Below are 23,433 nucleotides of genomic sequence, written 5' to 3' on the forward strand. Positions count from 1 at the left end.
AGGGGATGTTTTGGTGTCCTTTTTCAGGGGGTGTTTATTTTGTTTTCTTGGTTTGGGGAGTTTTATTGTTGTATTAGGGTTTTGTTAGTTCTTAAGAACTTAAAGGCAGTGGGTAGAGATGGGGAGAGGATCTGGAAAGATTAAGAAAAAATTAAAATTTGTTTTATATAATAAAAATATAATAAAAATAAAATCATAAAAATGAAATGAATAAGCATGAATAATAAATTAATGTTATAATTATGATAACAAAACCCATTGATCCTCTATTCCACTTCCAGAAGTTAGATATTCGAATTTCTATGTATTCCTGGGGCATTTGAATATATTTGTTGCCTTCTATTGCACTAAGAAAATTTCATTTGGCTCAGTAATAGTACTATTTAGACTTTAGTTTTGACATTGTTTTTGATATAAGGTGTTTTGTAGAAATACCTTATATCTCTCTCAAAGGAATTCAATTTGCTTGGCAGAGTTATTTAAAGGATGGGTATTTCCTGTGATGGGAATGTTACAGAAGCCACTTGTATGTAAAAGAAGTAGTACAGGGATACCCTGCTAAAAAGGCTGAGAAAATCCTTACTTAATTAAATGTGAATTTCCAATCTTTTGTAGTCAAATGTATGTTACAATAGGGAACAAGGTAATTACTTCATTGTTGATATTTCTCTGGCTTACACACTCTTCTAGTATTTATGGCTATGGAAGACCTAGGACCAGGCACTACCTCTCAATTTATGATTACTAATGAAAGGTGAGCTCATTGTATCCATGTGAGGAATAAATGAGATGATCCATACCTACACCTCTCTATCTATCTATCTATCTATCTATCTATCTATCTATCTATCTATCTATCTATCTATCTATCTATCTACATATATATTATATATCATACACTATATAATATCTCTCATCTCATATATTTATCTTTCTCATCTCGTGTGTGTGTGTGTGTGTGTGTGTGAGAGAGAGAGAGAGAGAGAGAGAGAGACAGAGAGAGAGAGACAGAGGGAAAGAGATCTCAGTTTTAGTTACTTGTGTTCACTGAATGCCTGTTTCTACTATCCTAGCACTAGAATTATCAGTAACTTCTTCCACATGTGAAATGCTTTATCTGAGTTCTGAGAATGGATTTCAGGTCTTTATGCTCAAATAAATTCACTGAGTTATCCCCCCACCTCCTACATTGTTAAACTGAAAATGATATTTATAATAAGCAAATAATATATTATTATTTTGTTTGGGCTTTTTATTAAGTAATGTTTCAATAAAGCAATACATTTATAAAACTCTATTGTAAAGGAGTCTTTACACATTAATGGTTTACATTTTATTGATGAAAATTTATCTGAGTATGTATTCTTTTATTCAATCAATATATCTTAAACTTCTGTTGTGTAGCAAATATTTGTAGACCCTACATGGTTCTCTATAGTTGAAGTTAAGCAAGGGGCATCTTATAAAGTATTAGAGTTAATGTGTGGCAATTACAGTAAATTATTTTCAAAAATTGACACAGGTCTTTGGGAATGAACACATATATCCATAAATAAATAAATAAATCTCAGTGATTTATTTCCCATCTTAGTAATTGTGTTGTTATTATATATAGAACCATGAAAATGTTAGGTTAATTCCTCATGTCATGTTGTATTCTCATGTTCTTATAAATTCAAAGAGTTAAGAGTCCTTTATTCAATAAACATATTTAACTTGCCATGACATTATGCTAGATGCACTGACCATAAAAGAGAATATGGATGAGATATGAACTTAAATCTTTGGAAGATGCTTTCCCAATACTCAAAAGAATTTTGTAGGAATTACCATGAAATTGAAGAACATTGTATTAACAGCTATCATTTATATATGTTTTGTACTAATGCTTCTAAAATGTACAAAAGAAGACTATTATTGGGCTTTCAATTAATAGCAGAATTTATATTATCAACTGTACTATACAGTTAGTTCAAAGTTAAGATTTTAAAGGGAAAAAAGATAGTTGGAAGACTACCAATTGCAAATTGCAAACCTACTGCATACCAAAACTCTATGGATATTAGGGAAACAGCAATCAAATAGAGATTCTAAAGCCACCAAGCCTTTTTAACACGGATAAAATGAAAAAAACTGTAAAGCAACACTAAGTATGTCTGTGTTCCTTTGTATGTGTATAGTGTGTGCACATGTGTTTCCCCTAAGGGCACAGCATCGATAGCCTACAAAGCATCTTCTCTTGGCAAGATGCATGAGAATATTGCTCTATGTATTTTTGGCTTCCAGACAACCAAGCATACTGAGAAATGAGATGTTCAGTCAATTATGTAATGGCTAGAAGATGGAAAGTCAAGTTTAAATGTATCTCCTTTAAGTGACCTTTGAAATGAGATTATTCTCCAGGTCTCTTGTTTCTGGGGGAATCAGTTGGATGTTGCTAATTAATTTTTCTATTAACTTGCCTTTTTTTCTGTTCACTGGCACTGATCACTTTGTGTCTCATCTGCCTTCCCAAGGCAGCATTATTCATTAAGAATAGTTACAAGGAATAATTATTCGTGCTGATGTATTCAATTTGTTGATTTGGAAAGGATTTGGTATTAGAAATTAAATTTAGCCAACAGCCTCTGAAGGCAAGATAATTATGGAGATATTTTGAAAAGGACTGTTTATGGGTATGACAAAACATTCAGTTCTAGCCATTTGATCATCCAGAAAATTCAAGTTGGAAATTGAGATAGAATCAGGTATTTAGAAGTCCAAAAATAACTGTCAGATTTTAGGACTACACACTGCATTCACGGCACTGTAGAGTACCACACATTTGCAAATTCATAATTTTGTATAGGAAATTACTTGTCCTGGTGTTTAGTAGTTTACAGTACAAGTACTGGCTCATTTTATAGCAAGCACAAGAGATTTTCCAGTAAAGGAATCACACATCCTGAAATTTTCAGCAATTACGTTAGAGTATCAAGGTATTATTTTAAACTCTGTGTGTGTGTGTGTGTGTGTGTGTGTGTGTGTGTGTGTGTGTGTGTGTGTGTGTGTGTGTTCTCTGAAAGCCCCTTATATAAATATTAGATTCCAAATAGCAAGTCATGGTCCCACATACTTCTTCAGTGAAAAGTAAGGAGAGACTGAACTAATACTGATCTTTCTGGCAGGTTTACCTTCAATTTTGCATTAGGTTCTGGGTATTTTCTTAGATATGATAATTATTAGAGTCAGAGTAAAGAGCCGGAGAAGTTGCTTTATGGCATCAGCCTTACTATTATTACACAAAAGTCTCTGAGTTCAAGGCAGAGCATACAAGTATTTTCTGATACACACAACTATAATGATATTTATTTAGTTTTGGGTGTGTACAGATGACAATTTTATTATTCATTCATTCATTCACTGATGGCTCAAGGACTGAATACATTTCCTAGATATTATGACTAGAGTAGCAATGAGTAGATGTGTAGGTACATATCTCTGTGAAAGGAAGTAGAATCCTTTGGGTGTATGTCCAAAGGTAGGAATGTTGGATACTATGGCAGTTCTACTTTTAAAAATGTTTTTGAGCAACTTCCACATTGATTTCCATAGTAGCTACTCCAGCCACATTCCCACAAGCAGTGAAAAAGGATTCACATTCCCCACACCTTTTCCAGCATTTGTAGTCATTTGTTTTCTTGATGATGTTGTTCTAATTGACATAAAAATGGAATCTCGGCCGGGCGGTGGTGGCGCACGCCTTTAATCCCAGCACTCAGGAGGCAGAGGCAGGCGGATCTCTGTGAGTTCGAGGCCAGCCTGGGCTACCAAGTGAGATCCAGGAAAGGCGCAAAGCTACACAAGAGAAACCCTGTCTCGAAAAACCAAAAAAAAAAAAAAAAAAAAAAAAAAAAAATGGAATCTCAAAGTAGTTTTGATTTGCATTGCCCTCATGGCCAAGGATGTTGAACACTTTAAAATAAAATCTATTGTTAGTCTGTATTTCTTTTTAAAATTCTTTGTGCCGTTCCTCAGCCCATATTTGATTGGGTTGTTTGGGTTTTGATGTTTAGTTTATTAAATTCCTTAAATATTCCAGATATTAATCCTCTATAGAATGCTCTCCCTCTCCCTCTCTCTCTCTCTCTCTCTTTCTCTCTCTCTCCCTCCCTCCCTCCTTCCCTCCCTCCCCCCTCTTTTTCTGTAGCAAACTTTAAAAATTGTTGACTTATTTATTTTACATCCCAACTACAGCCTCCCCTCGCTCCTCTCCTTCTGCTGCCTCCCTCACCTCCCATTTGCCCCCCATTCACCCCTCCTTAGTATTTTCTCAGAAAGCAGAATCAACAAATCATGACACATTAAGCTGCCCTAATATCAAGCACCTTCCCTTCTTGTATTCAGCCTGGGAAAGATAATCGAACATAAAGATGAGGTTCCCAAGAGCCAGCCAAAGCACCAGGGACAGCCCCTGCTCCCATTGCCAGGAGTACCGCAAAAAAAAATAAGTTACACAACTTTCACATATATGCACAGGGCCTAGGTTGGTCCCATGAAGGCTCCCTGGTTGGTGGTTCAGACTCTGTGAGTTCCCATGAGCCAGGCTAGCTGTTCCTCAGATGTCCCTAACCCCCCTGGCTCCTATAATCCGCTCTCCGTCTCATCAACAGGACTCCCTGGGCTTGGCCCAAATTTGGCTGAGGGTCTTTGAATCTGTCTCCATCAATTAGTGACTGGATGAAGGCTCTCTGCTGACAACCAGGGTAGTCACCAATCTGATCACAGGGTATGGCAGTTCAGGCTGTGCATCCACGGCTGGGACAATTCTTGTACATTTATAGAATTTTTATTTGTGAAGCAAAAGCTGCAGCCTACAGAATGGGAAAAGGTCTTCAACAACCCCACATCTGAAAGAAGGCTGATCTCCAAAATTTATCAAAAACGCAAGAAACTAGACAAAAAAAATCCAATTTAAAAATGGGGTATTGTCCAAAACAGGAAATTCTCAACAGAAGAATCTCCAATGGCAGAGAAACACTTGAAAAAGTGGTCATCATCCTTAGCCATCAGGGAAATGCAAATCAAAATGACTCTGAATTACATCTTATACCTGTCAGAATGGCTAAGATCACAAACACAAGAGATAGCTTATGCTGGAGAGGATATGGAGAAAGGGAAGACGTTTTATAAACCATTACATTTAGCAGACAAACATATGTGTGTGTATGTTTGTGTTTGCATTGTTCACTGGGTAGGGAAAACACACTATTCATTTGTTTGCATTTACAGTTACACTACCTCTATTCATGCAATTCTACTATTCTTTCTGGGGTTTGATGATTTTAGTTCCTGAGTGGAAATGATAGCTGTATTAGTCAAGATTCTTCAAAGCAACAGGATGTATGTCTACATACCTCATTGGATACATATATAAACATTATGTGTGTGTGTGTGTGTGTGTGTGTGAGAGAGAGAGAGAGAGAGAGAGAGAGAGAGAGAGAGAGAGAGAGAGAGAGAGAGAGAGAGAGAGAGAGAGATCATCTACAATGGAAGTTGTTAAGAATTGGCTGAAATAATTACAGATATGTTAGTGGACTATTGACATTTCATGTGCAAATTGCAGGCAGTGAAAATACTTTAGTGATAGAACACAGTTTGAAAAAAGAAAAGGCCTAAAAACTGGGAGCATATGTATAAGGCCAGAGAAGATGGATATTTTATCAAAGAGGAAACAGGTATTTTCTTTCTCTTCCTTTTGTGTGACCTTTGAAGGGCTGCTTGATATCCACCATGTTGATAAGGATGAAAGTTTTTTTTTTAATTTAGTTTGCTGATTCATATGGTATACCCACAAATAATGTTGTATCAGGTGTCTGTTCATCTTCTCTCACATAGATAGTACTTGTGGCAGAGAGGACTGTTTCCCTACCCCAATATCCTTTGTATCATTTCCCCATAAAAATGTAATTACATTTTTCACCTGGAACTAAAGTCTAGTATTAAAAACCTTGACACTTCTCTTTTGGCTTTAAATTATCCAGAGTCTTGGCACTATTTTAAAATTATACTAACTGTATTGCTATATACTTAAGTTTTTGCATTTCTAAATTATTTCATTTTTTTTCTATTACTTGCACTCTTATCTCCACAACACATTCTATGAGCTACTACTGCATGCTCCCCTCTCCCCAGCCCAGCCCTGTATCATCACAGAGGTTAGATGTTGTTAGGATAACTGCTCCACATCTAATGGGAGAGAATTTAAAAGGGCAATTAGATCTATCAAAGGCAGAATACAGTGAGCATTACAGTTAAATAGTTTTAATGACTTGAAGCCTGAACATCCCCAGTATAACCTAGCTTCCTTCCAGCTTTAAAAACATTGTTACAGGTAGATATTATCAAAAACCTCTACATAAAAAATTCTGATACATTTTATAAAGGTCATTTCTAAGTAAGTCAAGTTGTAGTCTGCCCTGTCTCTTAATTGCAAATTGCAAATCTTGGCCCATTTGTTACAATCCCATGAACTGTTGTTAACTCAGAAACAACACAGTAGAAGCTTGAGATCAATAAAAAGAACTTGGCTTTAAGACACATTGAAGGCAGACCTCAGGGTAGACCCAGGCTTTCTGGCTATGCCTTCTCTCTATCCAGCAGCCAACTTCAACATCGCAAATTCCTAGATAAAAGAAAAAGAAAAACTGAAAGACTGTTTGACATGTGAGATTAAGCAAAGGCAGTTAAAGGTTTACATTCATAATAATTTAGAAAAAGAGGCTTTGCTTTTTTCTGATGTTTAACATAATACATAGGAAATGTCCCATCTCTTCCTTTGCAACTCAATATAAGTCCAGTTTCAAAGATATCTCCCTCCCCAGCTAACATGAAACAGAACACTTGGGGAACTTGTCCTCCCTGCCTCCCAACTCATAGCACCACCACATAACTCAGGAGCATTTGTTTCTCAGGAGTTTGGTGGTCTGCATGAACAACTTCCAAGGAAAGACATTTTGATGGGATGCCTTTTAAATCAGCCAAGTCTTAAATAGCATTTATATAACATACTGGAAAATTTAAAACATTAATGTTTATAACTGAAAATAAAATCTGGCAATTCTCAGTGGATTAGAAAATATTAGAAACCACATTCCAAGAACTTATATAATTATGTTGATCACATTTTGTATTCTTATAATTTCATTGGCTTATAAATTATTCCATGTAGTTTGTCCAACAAAATTATTTAATTGGTAAAAGAAACTGCAGTTTGGATGAAGTTACAATTTAGCTCACTTAATGCATTTAGGCATATAATTCCTTTGTGAAATTTATAAATTACAATGACTGGGGTCATAGAAGTGACAGTAGAAAATAAAATGCATCAATATACATGCATTTTTAATAACACTGAGCACATTTCAAGGCTACAGAAGGACTGTGAGGAGGATGAGGCACTTTGTAAAGACTGAGGAACTGCCTTCCAGGAACATCATTCTGAAAAGAGACATCTGCTCTCCTTTCATTCTATACTAAAACTTTCCATGTGCTTGTGTTGTAATATGCATCCTAATATTTAGGTCTCTTTGTTTTCAGGTGTTTCGGCACAAGGGTCAAGACATTGTTATTTACTTAAAAAAGTTTTATTTTTCTTTGAGTTTGTTTATATGGTGTATTACATTGATGGACTTTTGTATGTTGAACCACCCTTGCATCCCTGGGATGAAGCCTACTTGATCATGGTGGATAATTGTTCTGATGTGTTCTTGGAGTCTGTTTGCCAGTATTTTATTGAGTATTTTTGCATCAATGTTCATGAGGGAGATCAGTCTTTAGTTCTCTTTCTTTGTTGTATCCTTGTTTGGTTTGGGAATCAGGGTTATTGTAGCCTCATAGAAGGAGTTTGGTAATGTCCCTTCTGGGAGGAGGGGACTGGACCTGCCTGAACTGAGTCTATCAGGTCGATCTCAATTCTCGGGGGAGGCCTTGATCTGGAGGCCTTGATCGGGGAATGGGGGGTGGGCTGGGGGAAGGGGAGGGGGGCAGAAAGGGGGAGAACAAGGGAATCTGTGGCTGTTATGTAGAACTGAATAGTATTGTAAAAAAAAAAAAAAAAAAAAAAGATCATGATGGGAAAAACCACAGTCAGCTGATCCAAGCTAGTGAGAGCTCAAAGACTTTGTACTGACAGCTGGGAAACCTGCATGGGACTGACTAGGCCCTCTGAATATGGGTGACAGTTGTGTGGCTTGACCTGCATGTGGGGCCCCTAGTTGTGGGACTCACATTCTGAATGCATGAACTGGATTTTTGGAGTTCATGATGCCCTATGGAGGGATACCTTGCTCAGCCTTGATGCAGGAGGAAGTGGCTTGGACCTGCCTCAACTTGGTATGCCAGACTTTGTTGACTCCCAAAGGGAGGCCTTACTCCCTCTGAGGAGTGGATGGGGATGGGGGTGGGAGGCAAGGGAACAGAAGAAGGGGAGGAAAGGGGAACTGTGGTTGGTATGTAAAATGAAAAAAAATTAATAAACAAATTCTCTGTTTTAAAAAAAAAGTTTTATTCACACAAATTATCCTTAGGTCCCAGGAAGAATTCAAGTGGAGATAAATGAAGAACCCTATACCTGTGACCATATACACACTGCCCCAACTGCAGATGCAGTCATGATCTGCTTGAAAAAGATCAGTCTCTGGCTCCTGGTGAGCTGGGCTTGTGTTTCCAAATGCAGTACTTCTGCTGGATTTGCATCAAACCTTTGCAGACAGTCTTCGGTGTCAATCTTCTAGTCATCACTGGTCTTCTCCTTTTCCTGTAGATTTGCTCCTGTTATGCCTACTAAGCCACAGAGGCTGCACTACTCTAGGAAGCTTTCTTTATTTTCCAGGAATTTTTTATTTTATTTTCTCACTTCATACATCTAAATTTCAAACTATTGTAGCAGATTAAAATATTGTGGGTGCATGCTATTTACCCAGAAAGCATAGAAAAATGATGTGGATATATAATTTTCAGGAAGTATATTGTTTTTTGAATAAAATCATCCCCACTGACATTGGAAACTTATATCCCCTTCATTGGCCTGGGAGCTATGATCACCTACTTTTCTCCCCATTTGCTAAAGGCATTGTTTCCCATCAACTGTGTAAATTCAAAGCTTTTATACATTTTTTTTCATGTATACTATTGTCTTTTTCTCTCTTCTCCCCTCCATGTCCTTTTCCCATTATTCACTTTTCTAGGTAATTCTCTCCCCTTTTGGACTTCTAACTCTTCTCCAATTATTTGATATCAACACAATTAAATTGCAAGTGTTAAAGAATATGCATGTAGGTTATATACTTACTGACTTGTACAGTAAGTTTATAATTCGATTGGCTAATGATTAATAGGTAGCTCTTCATAAATCCCATGCTAGTCGATATTAACAGAGTTGAATATTGCCCATTTTACAATAGCCTCTATGAATATAAACTAGTATAATTACTGTTTCATGCTAATCAGATGAGCATGCTGCATTTCCATTGTTCACTTTAATTTATATTTTCTGGCTTTTTTTTCAATTTTTTCCATGTTTTATATTTGAAATCATATAATTTTATATATTTTCCCTTTTCTTCCCTCCAAAGCCTTTCATACACCACTCCTTGCTCCCTTTCAAATTTATGATCTCTTTTTTATTCATAGTTGTGACATGCATATATTTAATGTTTAGACATATATATTTCTAAATTTAACCACCTCAGTTCATATTGATTACTTGTATGTATGTTTTCAGGGCTGGCTATTTGGTATTGAAAAACTCTGAAGAATCATGGCATTGGCTTGTTCTAGCTGCCAAAAGAGGCATGCATGGACGGTGTTTCAGGTTAGAGTCTGTGGTTTCTGGGCACTGTGTGCCGTCTAGTTTCCAAATGACCTAGGCATTCCCTCAGGCAGTTAAGCTTTCAGGATGCCTGTGGTGGTATTCTAATTGTACTGAAATGTGATTTTTATTGTATGTTAATAAATAAAGTTACCCGGGGGTCAGAGCTATTAGAGCCATAGACAGAGTGTGGCGGTGGTGGCACACGCCTTTAATCCCATAGATCATATGTGTTCAGGGATACAGCCAGCATTGGAGACATATGCCTTTAAGACCTAGGGGGCTGTACATTCACACAGTGATGAGGCAGTCATGTGTTTGGATTTACAACAAATGAGAAGGCAGAATGACTGGAAAATCGACTTAAAGACAGGAAGTAGCTCTCTTTCGGGAAGCTGGGACACCGCAGGCGGAAGGGTGAGATTTTAGCTCTGAGCTCTGACCTCTCGGCTTTCTCCTTTACATTGTTTCTGTGTTTCTTATTTAATAAGACGGTTAGTTACATCTACAGATGCCTGTGTTTCTCTGTGTTTCTTAGAAGCCAGCAAAGCGTACAGAGGCTTGACTGGGCAATTTGTCTTAGACATTAGTTTTTTAAACTCTGTATAGCTCTCAAATGTCATTCTATCTTGACAACTATAATTATATTGATCCTGGAACCCTCCATTGCATTTGGTTTCTGATAGAGGTATAAAATATCTGATTGCAAGCCAGGCAGTGATGGCACATGTCTTTAATCCCAGCACTCAGGGACAGAGGCAGGCAGGTCTCTGTGAGTTCGAGGCCAACCTGGTCTACAGAGCAAGATCCAGGACAGGCACCAAAACAACACAGAGAAATCCTGACCAAAATAAAAAAAAAATTATCTGATTGCTTGAAATAAACTTGTGTCAGTCTCAGTCTAATTGAGATACCTCCATCGCAGCCTGGTTTTAATTTCTCATTGGCCATATTAGATAACCTTGGTCCAGAAAGCAAGCATTGGCACTTATAGATAGCCAATTAGTGTTCTCTTCCCTGGAGAAGACTATTTCTTAATTACCCATAGTCCTTTTTATAGGGTTGAGGCCTCATGGACTTTCCCCCACCCTTGCATGTATCTTGATGATACACCTCTCCCAACTACTCCAAGATCTACCCTTTCCTTACCCACAGAATTTTTTGTTGTCTATTTATTTATTTTTATTTTTGTAAACCCATACAGTCCACTCTGTGCTCTTTGTATATTCTTGGATTTGTGGCCTCCCATTGGTTTATGGTAGATCTACCAGGAGTTATATCTTTAAAGAAAATTGATTCTCCCTCTCCAAACAATGTCAGTGGCTGAAAGCTCTTTAGCTGGAGGGGGAACTTTGTGCCCAACTCCTCTTTTCATAATTGGATTTTGTCTTACCTGAACTTGGGCAGGTCTTGTGCATGCTGTCATAACTTCTGTGAGTTCATAAATGCACTGCACTGCTCTCTCCAGAAAAGACTTTTCTTGTCATATACTGCCTCTGGCAATTGCAATATTTAGCTCCCTTTTCTATAAGGATTACCAAGAATTTTTTTTTTTTTTTTTACTGGTAACTTATCATTTTGACATTTTTTTTAAATTCACATATCCTTTGCTTTCCATTTGTTGGAGAAATGTCTCTATCATTTGTCTATTTTCCCACTTCTTAGTTGCCATCAAAATCTTAGTTATTTAAAGAATGTTTCATGTATCCTACGGATAGAAATATAACCCTTATTCTGTATTTTATCAGTATATGTTAATTATACAATAATGTGTTTATTATTATATTTTCAAAATACAAAATGATGTACCTCTATTGCCCTCCCTTGTCTTTTTTTGCTTATGAGAGAAAATAGATATTTGTCTCTTTTCCTTTGGCTTATTTCACTAATCTTCATGACCTACATCTCTATCAATTTTCCTTCAAATACTATATGGTTTCTTTCTTTTTGTGCATGAAGAAGATTCTAGTATGGGGTGTGTGTGTGTGTGTGTGTGTGTGTGTGTGTGTGTGTGTGTATGTGTAACATTTTTTTATCCATTACCTATTTATGAGTCTCTTGGCTGATTTCATGGCTTGGTCATCCATGAATAACAAATATTAAAATACCTCTATTGTATTCCATTCTTAAGTCAATTGAGTCTCAGTGTTACAGCAAGGTCACACCAGGTGCTGCTTTTAGTTTCTTTGGGGATATCTGAGTCTGATGTGGCAGACAACTTTTTAAAAGCTATCTTTATTAGTTAAATTAGTTATTAGTTAACTGGGGAAATTTTCATAAAATGATTTTTCCCTTTGGAATTTTGAAAACATGTAGAGACATCTTTGGTACCTTATTGATCTGAGATTTATCTTTATGTGCTGTGGCTGGAATGGGAGAAACTAAATCCTTGACCTAACTTTCAGATATCACACCAAGTTATTGGACAGAAAATTCTTATAATAGCTTAATTCTGGAACAAAATTCTATACAAATGATTTAACATCATTATTCTAATTGTTGTTAATAAATAATGACCCAAATAATGCAAATTAAAGAAAAAAATTCTTGGCAACCTTACAACCAGATTGTTTTTGAAAGTAAAATTATTGACAGCCGTAAATATCTTAGCCTTTCCATACTCACTGAGAGAGTCAGACTATGGTAGTATATTCTGACTTAGAAGTCATGATGATTCTTTACAAGGGTATAGGTGTACCCCATACAAAACACATATACTTCAAACAGTAAATATTACAAATTTATGTCTTCTTATTTAATATTATGCTGAAGTGATATTGTGCTTTGGAAAAATAGTCTTAAAAATATTACATAACTTCTACCAATTTGTCTGCATAAAAGGTGCTTTATTATAAAATTTATGCTTAAAAAGAGATTGAGTTTCACACAATACCAAGGCATACATTATTATCAATGTGAACAACAAACTTTGTGTAACATGTTTATGCTGTTTTATTTTTGAGAGTGTCAGGTACCCCATGCTGACCTCAGACTCACTATGTAGCTGGTGCTGACTTTGAATTTCTTACATACTCCCTCTAGCTCCTACTTGCTGAGATTATAAGCATGCCTCTCTCTACCTGACAGCAAATCCTTATTTTTGCAAGATCATATATGCATCCCTTTCCATGTTGAGATTTATGTTTTTGGTCTGGATCTTGCTGAAGAAATCCATTACTACTCAAGTGTAAGAACATTAAATACCTATATTTCTCCCATTATTTTTGTTTTATAATATTCACATTTGGATTTAATTCAAATGTACTCCATTGTGAAATATAGTAAAATTATTTGTTTTGGTTTTAGGTGCTAATTTTTCTCAAGTGCCATTTGTTTTTCAATAGTTTATATTTTATTCTCTTTTTCAGTGTTGTTCCATTATCAAATAGCAATTCCCCACCATACATGGGCATGGAAATACTTGATAATTACTTTCATCCCTAAAAGAGTTCTCTAAATAGTTTTGGTAAAATATTATATCTCCCTTTTCTCTTTGTTAGATTATATTCTTTTGTTTGTTTAAAATAAATTTATTTAATTTTAAAAAGTACCTCCTATACTGCTGACCCTGTCCTTGATCCACATATTTAAGATGAGTGTAACGAAGTCCTCAATGCTATCTATCTATCTATCTATCTATCTATCTATCTATCTATCTATCTATCTATCTATCTATATCAATTTATTAAAGGGTTCTATGGGGAAAACAGACTCACTGATACAGGATATGGTAAATCCAATTGCAGAGTCCTTGGAAAGCTGGGGACCAACCACACACTGCTTCCTGATACCTGATCTGGTCTTCACCACCCAAGACAGCGGGACTCTCTTTCTCCTCCCTTTTAAGTGGTCACATAGGCAGGCAAGTCGCACCACCTCTAACAGGCCAGATAGCCCAAGGTCATGGGCAGAGCAAATTCCTACTACACACAAGTGCTGATCTTTCACACTATTAATTTTCTGCATTCATGACAAATATCACGTCATCTACATAAAAATCATTTGTGTTAGTTTTTATTCTCCACATACATTCTGTACATTTCTTATTAGGTCAGTTTTACGTGTGCTTGAAAAAAATACTATGGCTGTAATACGGTTACATGGCTCTAATTTTGGTTTGTGGTGATTCTTTTAAAAGTTGTATCTGAATGTGGATTTCTTCCTTTTTTGCAGCATTGAGTGTTTTACCCAAGGTTTTTTGTGTCCTAGGCTAAGGAAGCATTCTCTAAAGGAGCTATATGGTCAGCTTTCTTTTTCCCAGATGATCTTGAAATCACTGTGTTGTTTAGGATGATTTTGACCTTATGATCCTCCCACCATAGTCCAGTAGGATTATAGATGTTTTATATATTTCTTTTTTATTAGAAAGATGGGAAATACTGAAGATACCGGTCATTCATGTATTTCCATACATTTCTATTTTTGTTTCATGTTTATTGATATGTTGCAATGAATAAATTGAATACACAAGGATTTCAGCAAATATACAAACTTAGGCTAGGGACAGGGATGATTCAGTTGGCAAAGTTGTCATGTAAACATGAGGACCTGATTTTGAATCCTACCAGTCATGTAAAAAACTGGACATAGGAGCATATATTTATTATCCCATTGTGGTGTGTGGTGGGGGGTTGTTAGAGACAGGAAGATCACTACAGATCACTGGCCTGCTAGTACAGTCATTTTAAAATTTCCAGGTTCAGTAAGAGGCTGTGTCTCCAAAAGTAAGATGCTATGATGGATATGAAATCCAAATTCAATCTCTGGTATCCACATGCATGAGCATACATATTTACGTATTGAGTTTCTACAGAGTTAAACAGAGAATTCTCAACAGAAGAATGTCAAAAGGCCAAAAGACATTTAAGGAATTGTTCAACATCTTTAGTCATCAGAGAAATGCAAATCAAAAGGACACTGAGATACCATCTTACACCTGTCAGAATGGCTATGATATAAAAGCACTGATAACAGCTTTTGTTGGAGAGGATGTGGAACAAGGGGAACACTCCTCCACTGTTGGTGAGAGTGCAAACTTGCACAGCCACTTTGGAAATCAGTATGGAAGTTTCTCAGAACATTGGAAATCCATCTACCACAAGACCCAGGTATACCACTCTTGGGCATATACCCAAGGAATGTCCAGTCATACTACAAGGACACATGCTCAATTATGTTCAGAGTAGCATTGTTCATAATAACCAGAACCTGGAAACTACCTAGATGCCCTTCAACTAAATGATAAAAAAAAATGTGGCACACAAACACAATGGACATCATAAAATTTGCAGGCAATTGGATGGAACTAAAAATATCATCCTGAGTGAGGTAACCCAGACTCAGACGGACATACATGGTATGTACTCACTCATAAGTGGATACTAGATGTAAAGCAAAGGATAGTCAGACTACAACCCACAGCCCCAGAGAGGCTAGTTAACAAGGAGAACCCCAAGAGGGATGCATGGATTGCCCTGGGAAGGGGAAATGGATGAGATCTCCATGAGTAGTCTGGGCATGAGGGAGACAATGCAAGGTAGGGGATGGGGGATGAGAACATAAGGGAATGGGATGGTTGAGCTGGAACAGGGACGGAATGGAAGAGCGATGAAAGAGATACCATTATAGAGGGAGACATCACTGCGATAGGTAGAAAGCGGGTTCTAGGGAAGTTCCCAGGAGTCCACAAGGATGGCCCTGTCTTGGACCACTATCAATAATAGAGAGGGTGCCTGAACTAGCCTTCCTGGGCAATCAGGTTAGTGAATAACCTGTTATCATAGAGCCTTCATCCAGTAACTGATAGGAGCAGATTCAGAGATCCTCAGCCAAGCACTAGGCTAAGCTCCAGGAGTCTAGTCACAGAGTCAGAAGAGAGATTCTATGAGCAATAGGCATCAAGGCTGTGATGGGGAAACACACAGAAACAATTAAATGAAACTAGTGTGAACTCATGAACTGTGGACTGATAGCTATGGAGCCTCTGTGGGACTGGACTAGACCCTCTGCATAGGCAAGAAAGAAATGTAGCTTGATCTGCTTAAGGTGCCCTGGGGAAGTGGGATCAGGACCCATCCCTAGGGCATGAGTAGGATTTTTGAAGCCCACTGTCTACGGTGGGATATTTTACACAGCCTTGGTGCAGGGGAAGTTGCTTGGACTTGCCTCAACTGAGTGTATCAGGCTCTGCTGACTCCCCATGAGCGGCCTTGCCATGGAGGAGGTGGGAATAGGGGGTGGGATGGGGGTAAGGCTGTGGGGGTAGGAGGAGGGAGGGGAGAGGATCTTCGGTTGGTATGTAAAATGAATAGAAAATGTTTTAATAATAAAAATTTAAATATATATCCAATTTCTTTGCTGTCTATATTGTAATATTTTTCCTTAATTTCTCACTCTGTTACCTTGGTCATTTCTTTCCTTTGGTTTGTTGGACCGAGAATCCTTTGATCTTGTTTATATTCTCAAAGAAATGGCTTTTAGATTCATTGATTTTTTTTTGTACTGTTTTCTCTGTTTCCAGTTCATTAATTTCTGCTTGGATTGTTTTTATTTCCTTATTTTTACTGGATTTAGGTTTGGTTTGCTCTTACTTTTCCAAATTCTTGAATTATATCATGAAGTTATTTGTTTATGCTTTTCCTGGTTTTTATAATATATGAACTTAAGACTGTATATTTCCTTCTTACAGCTGCTTTTAATGGGTCCCAGATGTTTTATTACACTGTGTTTTTGTTTTCATTTGGTTCCAGGAATATTTTGTTTTGTTTTCTTTATTCTTCTTTTAGCAACTCATTGTTTAATAATAAGTTGATCAACCTCCATGAGTTTATACACTTTTAGCTATTTATTGACTGTGAATTTTCACTTTTATTACATAATTGTTAGATGGAATACATGGAATTATTTAACCTTTACTTGTTAAGGGAGTTTTGTGTCATAGTATGTGTTCTATTATAGAGAAGCTTCCACTGGCTGGAGACTAGAAGATATAATCTTGTTATTTGAGTGGAATATTCTATAGCTATCTGTTAGGTGCATTTGATATATGATTTCATTTATTTCTGAAGCTTCTTTGCTTATTTTTGGCCCAGGTGACCTGTGTGCTGGAGAAAATGGTTGTTGATAGAAGCCATTATTATGAGGATGCTGTTGTTAATCTGTGCCTTTATTTCCAGTAGTATACTTTTAATGCAGTTAGGTTCATTATAGTTTGGAGCATATATATATATATATATATATATATATGTGTGTGTGTGTGTGTGTACATATATATGTATATATATATATATATATATATATATATATATATATATATATATAAAATATCTGTTTTGTTTTACTGATTGTTTTATTAATTGTTTTCCTTGATTAAAATGAAGTGCCCTTTGTTATCTCTTCTGGTTAATGTTAGTTTGAATTCTGTTTTCTCAGATACTAAAATGGTATTTTCTTCTTGTTTCCTTCTTGTCCCATTTGTTTAAAATCATTATTTTACCCACACTTTTACTTTAGGATAATGCTTAGTTTTTTTTTAATTTTTTTATTATTGTTATTTTCCCCTTTTGTTTAAAATAGATTTTTTTCTAACATAGTATATCCTGAGTACGGTTTTCCCTCCCTCTACTTCTCCCAGCACCTCCCCTCTTCCCCTACCATCCAGATCCACCTCCTTTCTGTCTTTCATTAGAAAACTAATATGCTTTTATGAGATAATAATAAAATAGTATATAATAAGATAAACCAAAAAGTAATACATCCCTAAATTAGATAAGAAAACAGAAAGAAAGAACCCAAGAGAAGACAGAAGAAGCTGAAACCCACCTGTTTTTACACTTAGGAATCTCATAAAAATCACTGAACTGGAAGCTGAAATATATACACAAAAGACCTGTAGAGTTAAAGGAAGACTAACACACACACACACACACACACACACACACACACACACACACACACACACACAGAGAGAGAGAGAGAGAGAGAGAGAGAGAGAGAGGGGTCATTTTCTGCTGAACATGAAGCATATCTTTAAGAGTAGTTTGTTTTCCCTTGGAGGAAACTAAATTTTGATTTGCAAGTGTTTATAAACTGAAGATTGCTTCTGAGTTAGAAATAGGGCAATGTGTTCCCTTCTCATTTTAGCTGTAAGACCCAAATGGTTCTGCCCTGTGAAGCTCCTGTACATGCTATCTCAGTCTGTGAGTTTATACATGCACCCATCATAGTGATTTAGAAGACCATGATTCTTAGTGTGAATCATCCCCTATTGCTTCTTCCCTATTGTTTTAGCCTCCTCTTCCACAGTGTGTTCTGTGCCCTGTGGTGAAGGACTTGATGGGGACATCTCACATAGAGCAAAATGTTTCAAGATCCCTCACTCTCTGCATAAAGTCTGGCTGTAGGTCCAAGTACTTGTTCTGACCTGCTGCAGGAGTAAGATTCTTTGAATATGGCTGAGCAAGGGACTGGTCAAATTTGTCTTTCTGGGACTGGGTTGCCTCAGTCAGAATGTTTGTTTTGTTTTCTGTTTCCTGGTTGGTTTGTTTCATCTATTTACCTATAAATTTCATGTTTTCTTTCTTTCTAAAGGATGAGTAATATTTCATTTTTTAAAAAATAGAACATCTTTATCCATTTTCTGTTGAAGGACATATAGATTATTTCACAATTTCAGGCTATTATGAATTATAACAACAATGAACATAGTTGGGTATGAGTCACTATGATAGGATAAAGCACCCTTTGGGTAGATACCCAAGAGTATAGTTGGATCCTGAGGTAGATCGTTTCCATCCTCCTGAGGAAGTGCCACCCTGATATTCATAGTGATTGAACAAGTTTGCATTGACACCCGCACCGAATGAGTGTGCCCCTTTCTCCATATCCTTACCAGCATGAGGTGTCACTTGTTTTATTGATCTCGGCATTTTGATGGGTGTAAGATGGAATCCAAATGTACTTTGATTTGCATTTTCATAATGACTAACAATGTTGAACATTTCTTTAAGTGTTTCTCACCATTTGAGTTTTCTCTTTTGAAAATTCACTGTTTAGATCTGCACCCTAATTTTAATTGTTTCTGTTTATTTGACATTTCCTTTTTGAGTTCTTTATGTATTCTTGGTATTAGTCCTCTATTAGATGTGTGTTGGTAAAATTTTTTCTCATTATGTAGGCTGCCACTTTCTCCTAAGGATCGTTTCTTTAGTTGGAGCGAAGCTTTTCAGTTCTATGAGATCTCCTTCTTTAATTGTCTTTGTACCTGTGTTAACAGTCTTCTGTTCAATGAGTCTTTTCTGGACCATGAGTTCAAAATTATTCCCCACTTCCTCTCCTATCAGGTTCAGAGTATCTGTTTTTGTTTGTTTGTTTGAGATCTGATTTTTTCTGAATTGTTGTTTATGAAGGGTAGTAAGTATGGGTCTGTTTAGATTCTTATACATGCAGCCATCCAGTTAGAGCAGGGTCATCTGTTGAAGATGCTGTCTTTTTTAGAGTGCGCACTCCACAGGTTTGGAAGGGGGAACAGATGGAGTCCGCAGGTGGGGGAAAGAAGGGTATTTTATGATCACCTGTTTAATTGCCTGGTACTGGCAGAAGAGAGTGAAGAAAGACCACAGCAGACAGTCTTCTACGGAGCTGGGAATAAGACTGAGCTATTGGATATGAATGAAAGGAGAGACAGCGAAGATCTTGACGCTCACCTGCCTCTTTCACTGGCCTATTTGCCTCTCTGTCAGGCTTCACTGGATGGTTGCTAGAGTAAGCCTGCTGAAGTCAGTGGTAAGGATAACACTATGAGTCGGGAGGAAGGTAGGAGGAAAGGATGGAGTAGAGACGATATGTAGTTAGAGTATTTGCCTTCCTCGCCATCTGGAGTGGTCTGTGTGTTCCCAGTAAATGCCTGCTCAATTTGGTGACTGGACGAATGCAGTGAGTTGAGGGGAGGAAAGGTTGAAGGAGAAGATCTGTGTGTTGTACTGGAGATAGAAACACGGAGGAAGAAGAGGATGCAGCAAAATGGTCTGCTATAGAGCTGGGAGTGCTGTGAAAGGACTATTGGATTTTGGGGGAAAGTAAAAAATGTAATTAGCTGAAATGGTGGTCTGTGGGTTCCCAGGGAAAACCTGCACTGAGATAAAGCAATGAAGTTTGAAGTGAAGATGTGTGTGATCCCCTGGAGAAAGTGGTGGGGAGGGAGGAGGCTACACCAGTTGGTCTCCTACAGAGCTGGATAAGAGGCAGAATTGTATTTGGATGAGTAGATAGAAATGAAATATAAGATGTGCAGTTAGCTTACCTGCTTCTCAAGCTGGTGTGCTATGTGGTGATTATTTTTAAAGTCAGGGTGAGTTTCTTATAGACTACACAATGATGCATTTTTTTTCTTAATCTATTTAGCTAGCCTGTGTCTTTTGACAGGAGAGTTGAGGTCATTAATATTTAAAATTAATTTTGAAAGCTGTGAGTTGATTGCAGTCATTTTCTCATTTTCTGTAGTTATCATTGTTCATTTCTTCTGTTTTTTTCTGTTTGTGTTCTTATTTGTGCCTTTTATTTCAATAAGCATGTCTTTCTTTGTTTTATTTCTACAGTCTTTTGGCAATGTTTCTTTCTATCATCAATTCACAGCCTTGGTTCCAGTTTTTCTTTATCATTGAACTACTGAACCTTTTTTTTAGCATGTTTTTATCATTGATACATTTCCTTCTACTATGGCAGATAGTTTTGCTTGTGAAGTAGTCTAGGTTGGCAGTCACGATCTTCGAGAAGTTGAACTCACTTCTCCCAGCTCATCTGGATCTCAGAGGTTCCATTTAGAAAACAATGGTTATCCTAATGGCTTTTGATTTATATGTGCTTTGTGGGTTTTCTCTTGCAGCTTTCAATATTCTTTATTTTACCACTGACTTTATTTATTCTGTATACCTAGTGTTTGAGCTGATATGCTCTAGGTTATTTCTTCACTTGTTATGTCTATTTGATGTTCTCTGTTATTATATCCATACGGGTGTGTATTTCCTTAATTTGAGTTCTGGTCTGTGCCATTGACCTGGGATTCTTTTCCCTCATATATGCTGATAATATGAAGATTTGGTCTTCAGTGTACGTTGACCATTTCTCACATGTTCCTTTCCTATGATTTAAATTTCTTTCATATTTTTTGCTTGTTTCATCTACATTATCTTGTGAAGGAGACTAGTAGATACTTTTGGTCACTGAGATACAGTAGGGAACCAGGGATATTAAACCCTTGAGTTGTCTCTTCAGAGGGAGAAATGTATAATCTATTTTTCTCCCAAAAGGCTAGGCATAAATATGGTTAAAAAAAAAAACAAAAACTGGCGACATTGGCACTGTCTGTATGGCTAGACCACACCGGCTCCTGCAGACCCTTATCTTGAGCTTATTTAAATCAATCAATTTAAAGAAACTATCCTTATGGAAGGTATTATTTGTGCTTTATAATAATTTTGATCTATTCATGCCTTAAGCTTAGTTTTGCAACAATTTGAATTAATTATCATTAGGAAACATTTCCTTCCAAATTCTACTGTACTTAAATATGCCTGAAATAAATGATATGGTATCAGATTCTCAGAGTTTGAGCCAGCACCACCTACTGAATTGTGTTGAACCAAACTTCCTTGTTGCTTCTCCTGGATTGACACTCCCCTGGTGGTAGTGTTTGCAGAGACCCCCATAATCTTCTAGGCCTGATAATCTTTATTTTACTTTGTTCATATAATTTAAAGGATTCCCATTGAATTTTCTATTTGGTTTATTGAGATATTCATTTCAGATTTAGTGTTCTTTTCTATTTCTAGCTGTTTATTGAATTCTTATTTTAAATCTTTAGTTGTCTTCATCATTTCATTGAGCCATGTGTTTTCACTTTTTTTTTGGACACCACTCAGTGGTTTATTGTTATCCTTGAGTTTCAAATATTGGCAAGTTGACTGAAGAATGAGAAAGGGAAGAGAGAGTGAGATGTTGATGTTAAGCATGCTCAAAGGCATATTACATGAAATTAAAACTAGTTCAGCTAGTTTCTTGAATGTTCTTTTCATGTGTGTGTTATGTGTTAAGTCAGATAATAAGTAGGAGAGTTAAGTTTAACAACTATTACCACATTGCAGTTTACCTAATTTATAAAGAGAAAGATCGCTTACCAAAAGCATTCATCTAAAAATGACAATGAAGAATCCTTTAGACTTAATGATTCTGAGAAAATATGAAATGGTTTCTTTGGTTGCTTCTTTGGTGGTAGGTGTTTTTCACTCTGTATCTTCCCAGATTGTATGACACATTGAACCTAATGAAGGCGAACTCCTCATTTGGGATGGAAAAGAGCAATCAAAATTTCCTCTAGTTTCTTTCATTTTATTAATCAATGTGCTCATTAAGTTTGTCAAAATTATGAAATGTATCATGGATGTGGTATGCTGACTACACTTTCAAGTTGAAACAAAAATCTAACACAAAATAAGAAAAAAAAAACTATTGCTATAGACATAGCTCAATGGTAGAGAACTTGTCAAGCATTCTCATGAGCTAGATACCTAGCATCAAAGAAAGAAAATAAATAGAGAAGTAGGAAAGGGAAGGAGAACAGAAGAAAGAAAGGAAAGGAGGGAAGAGACAGAGGGGATTGAGGGGGGAAATAGGTGCTACAAACATTTCTTATTTTAAAATAGAGATCTACTTGCTCTGCAAATCCTTTATTGTCAAGGAAAAGCATCTCAAAAACTTTTCCTTCAAAAGATACTATTCAGCATATTCAAAATGTAAAGTGTGACATGTCTTACTCTGGCTGAGACAGCCTGTCACTTTCCTTACCTGGGAATCTAATTGGCAGGTGTGACTGAAAGGCCTGAAATTACTCTGAAAGTTTGCAGCATTGTTTAATAACGCTAAAGAATTTTTAATATGCAAAGTCTGTCACCAATCTTCAAACATATGTTTTTGTTATGTAAATTTTGGCTGGATTGTTTTGTGTCTTTGCTAGTACTGTGAATCAGGGCATGGAAAACAGAAAAGAAAAGAGAAAACAAAGAAAAAAACTTTACAGTGGCATATAGCAGCAGTTAGAAATACCTTATTAACACTTCCACAGGCAGACCAGCAGAGATGTCTTATTCAAAGGTGCCCTGTCAGCATAAAACTAGTGTGGTCTTGGAAGTCAGGTTTTTTTTTTTTTTATGTCACTAATAGGACTTGAGTGAATCATTCATGATTTAAAATTTTAAATTTCATCCTATTATGGGTGGGGGGTTAAAAAATACTTCTCAAAATGGAATATATGACCCTATGAATAATTAGCTTGAAGAAAATTGGGATTTCAATTATTTTTTTCATTAATATCCATATTCATTTATAAGTTTGGGTGAGGGTATAATCAATAACTTTAAATCATTTTGTTGTTTGAACCTAGAAGACATGAAATGCATGGATGTTTATTGGATACAGAACAAGAGAAAGGCAGAAAAGAGACAATGAAAGAAGTTTTCTATTGGTTTTATTCCTTAAATACACTGATGACCACTTATAAATATTTTAAAAGGACATTCTTGTATTCATTA

This window comes from Peromyscus maniculatus, chromosome 14, assembly GCF_049852395.1.
Source record: "Peromyscus maniculatus bairdii isolate BWxNUB_F1_BW_parent chromosome 14, HU_Pman_BW_mat_3.1, whole genome shotgun sequence".
In the NCBI taxonomy this organism is placed as follows: Eukaryota; Metazoa; Chordata; class Mammalia; order Rodentia; family Cricetidae; genus Peromyscus; species Peromyscus maniculatus.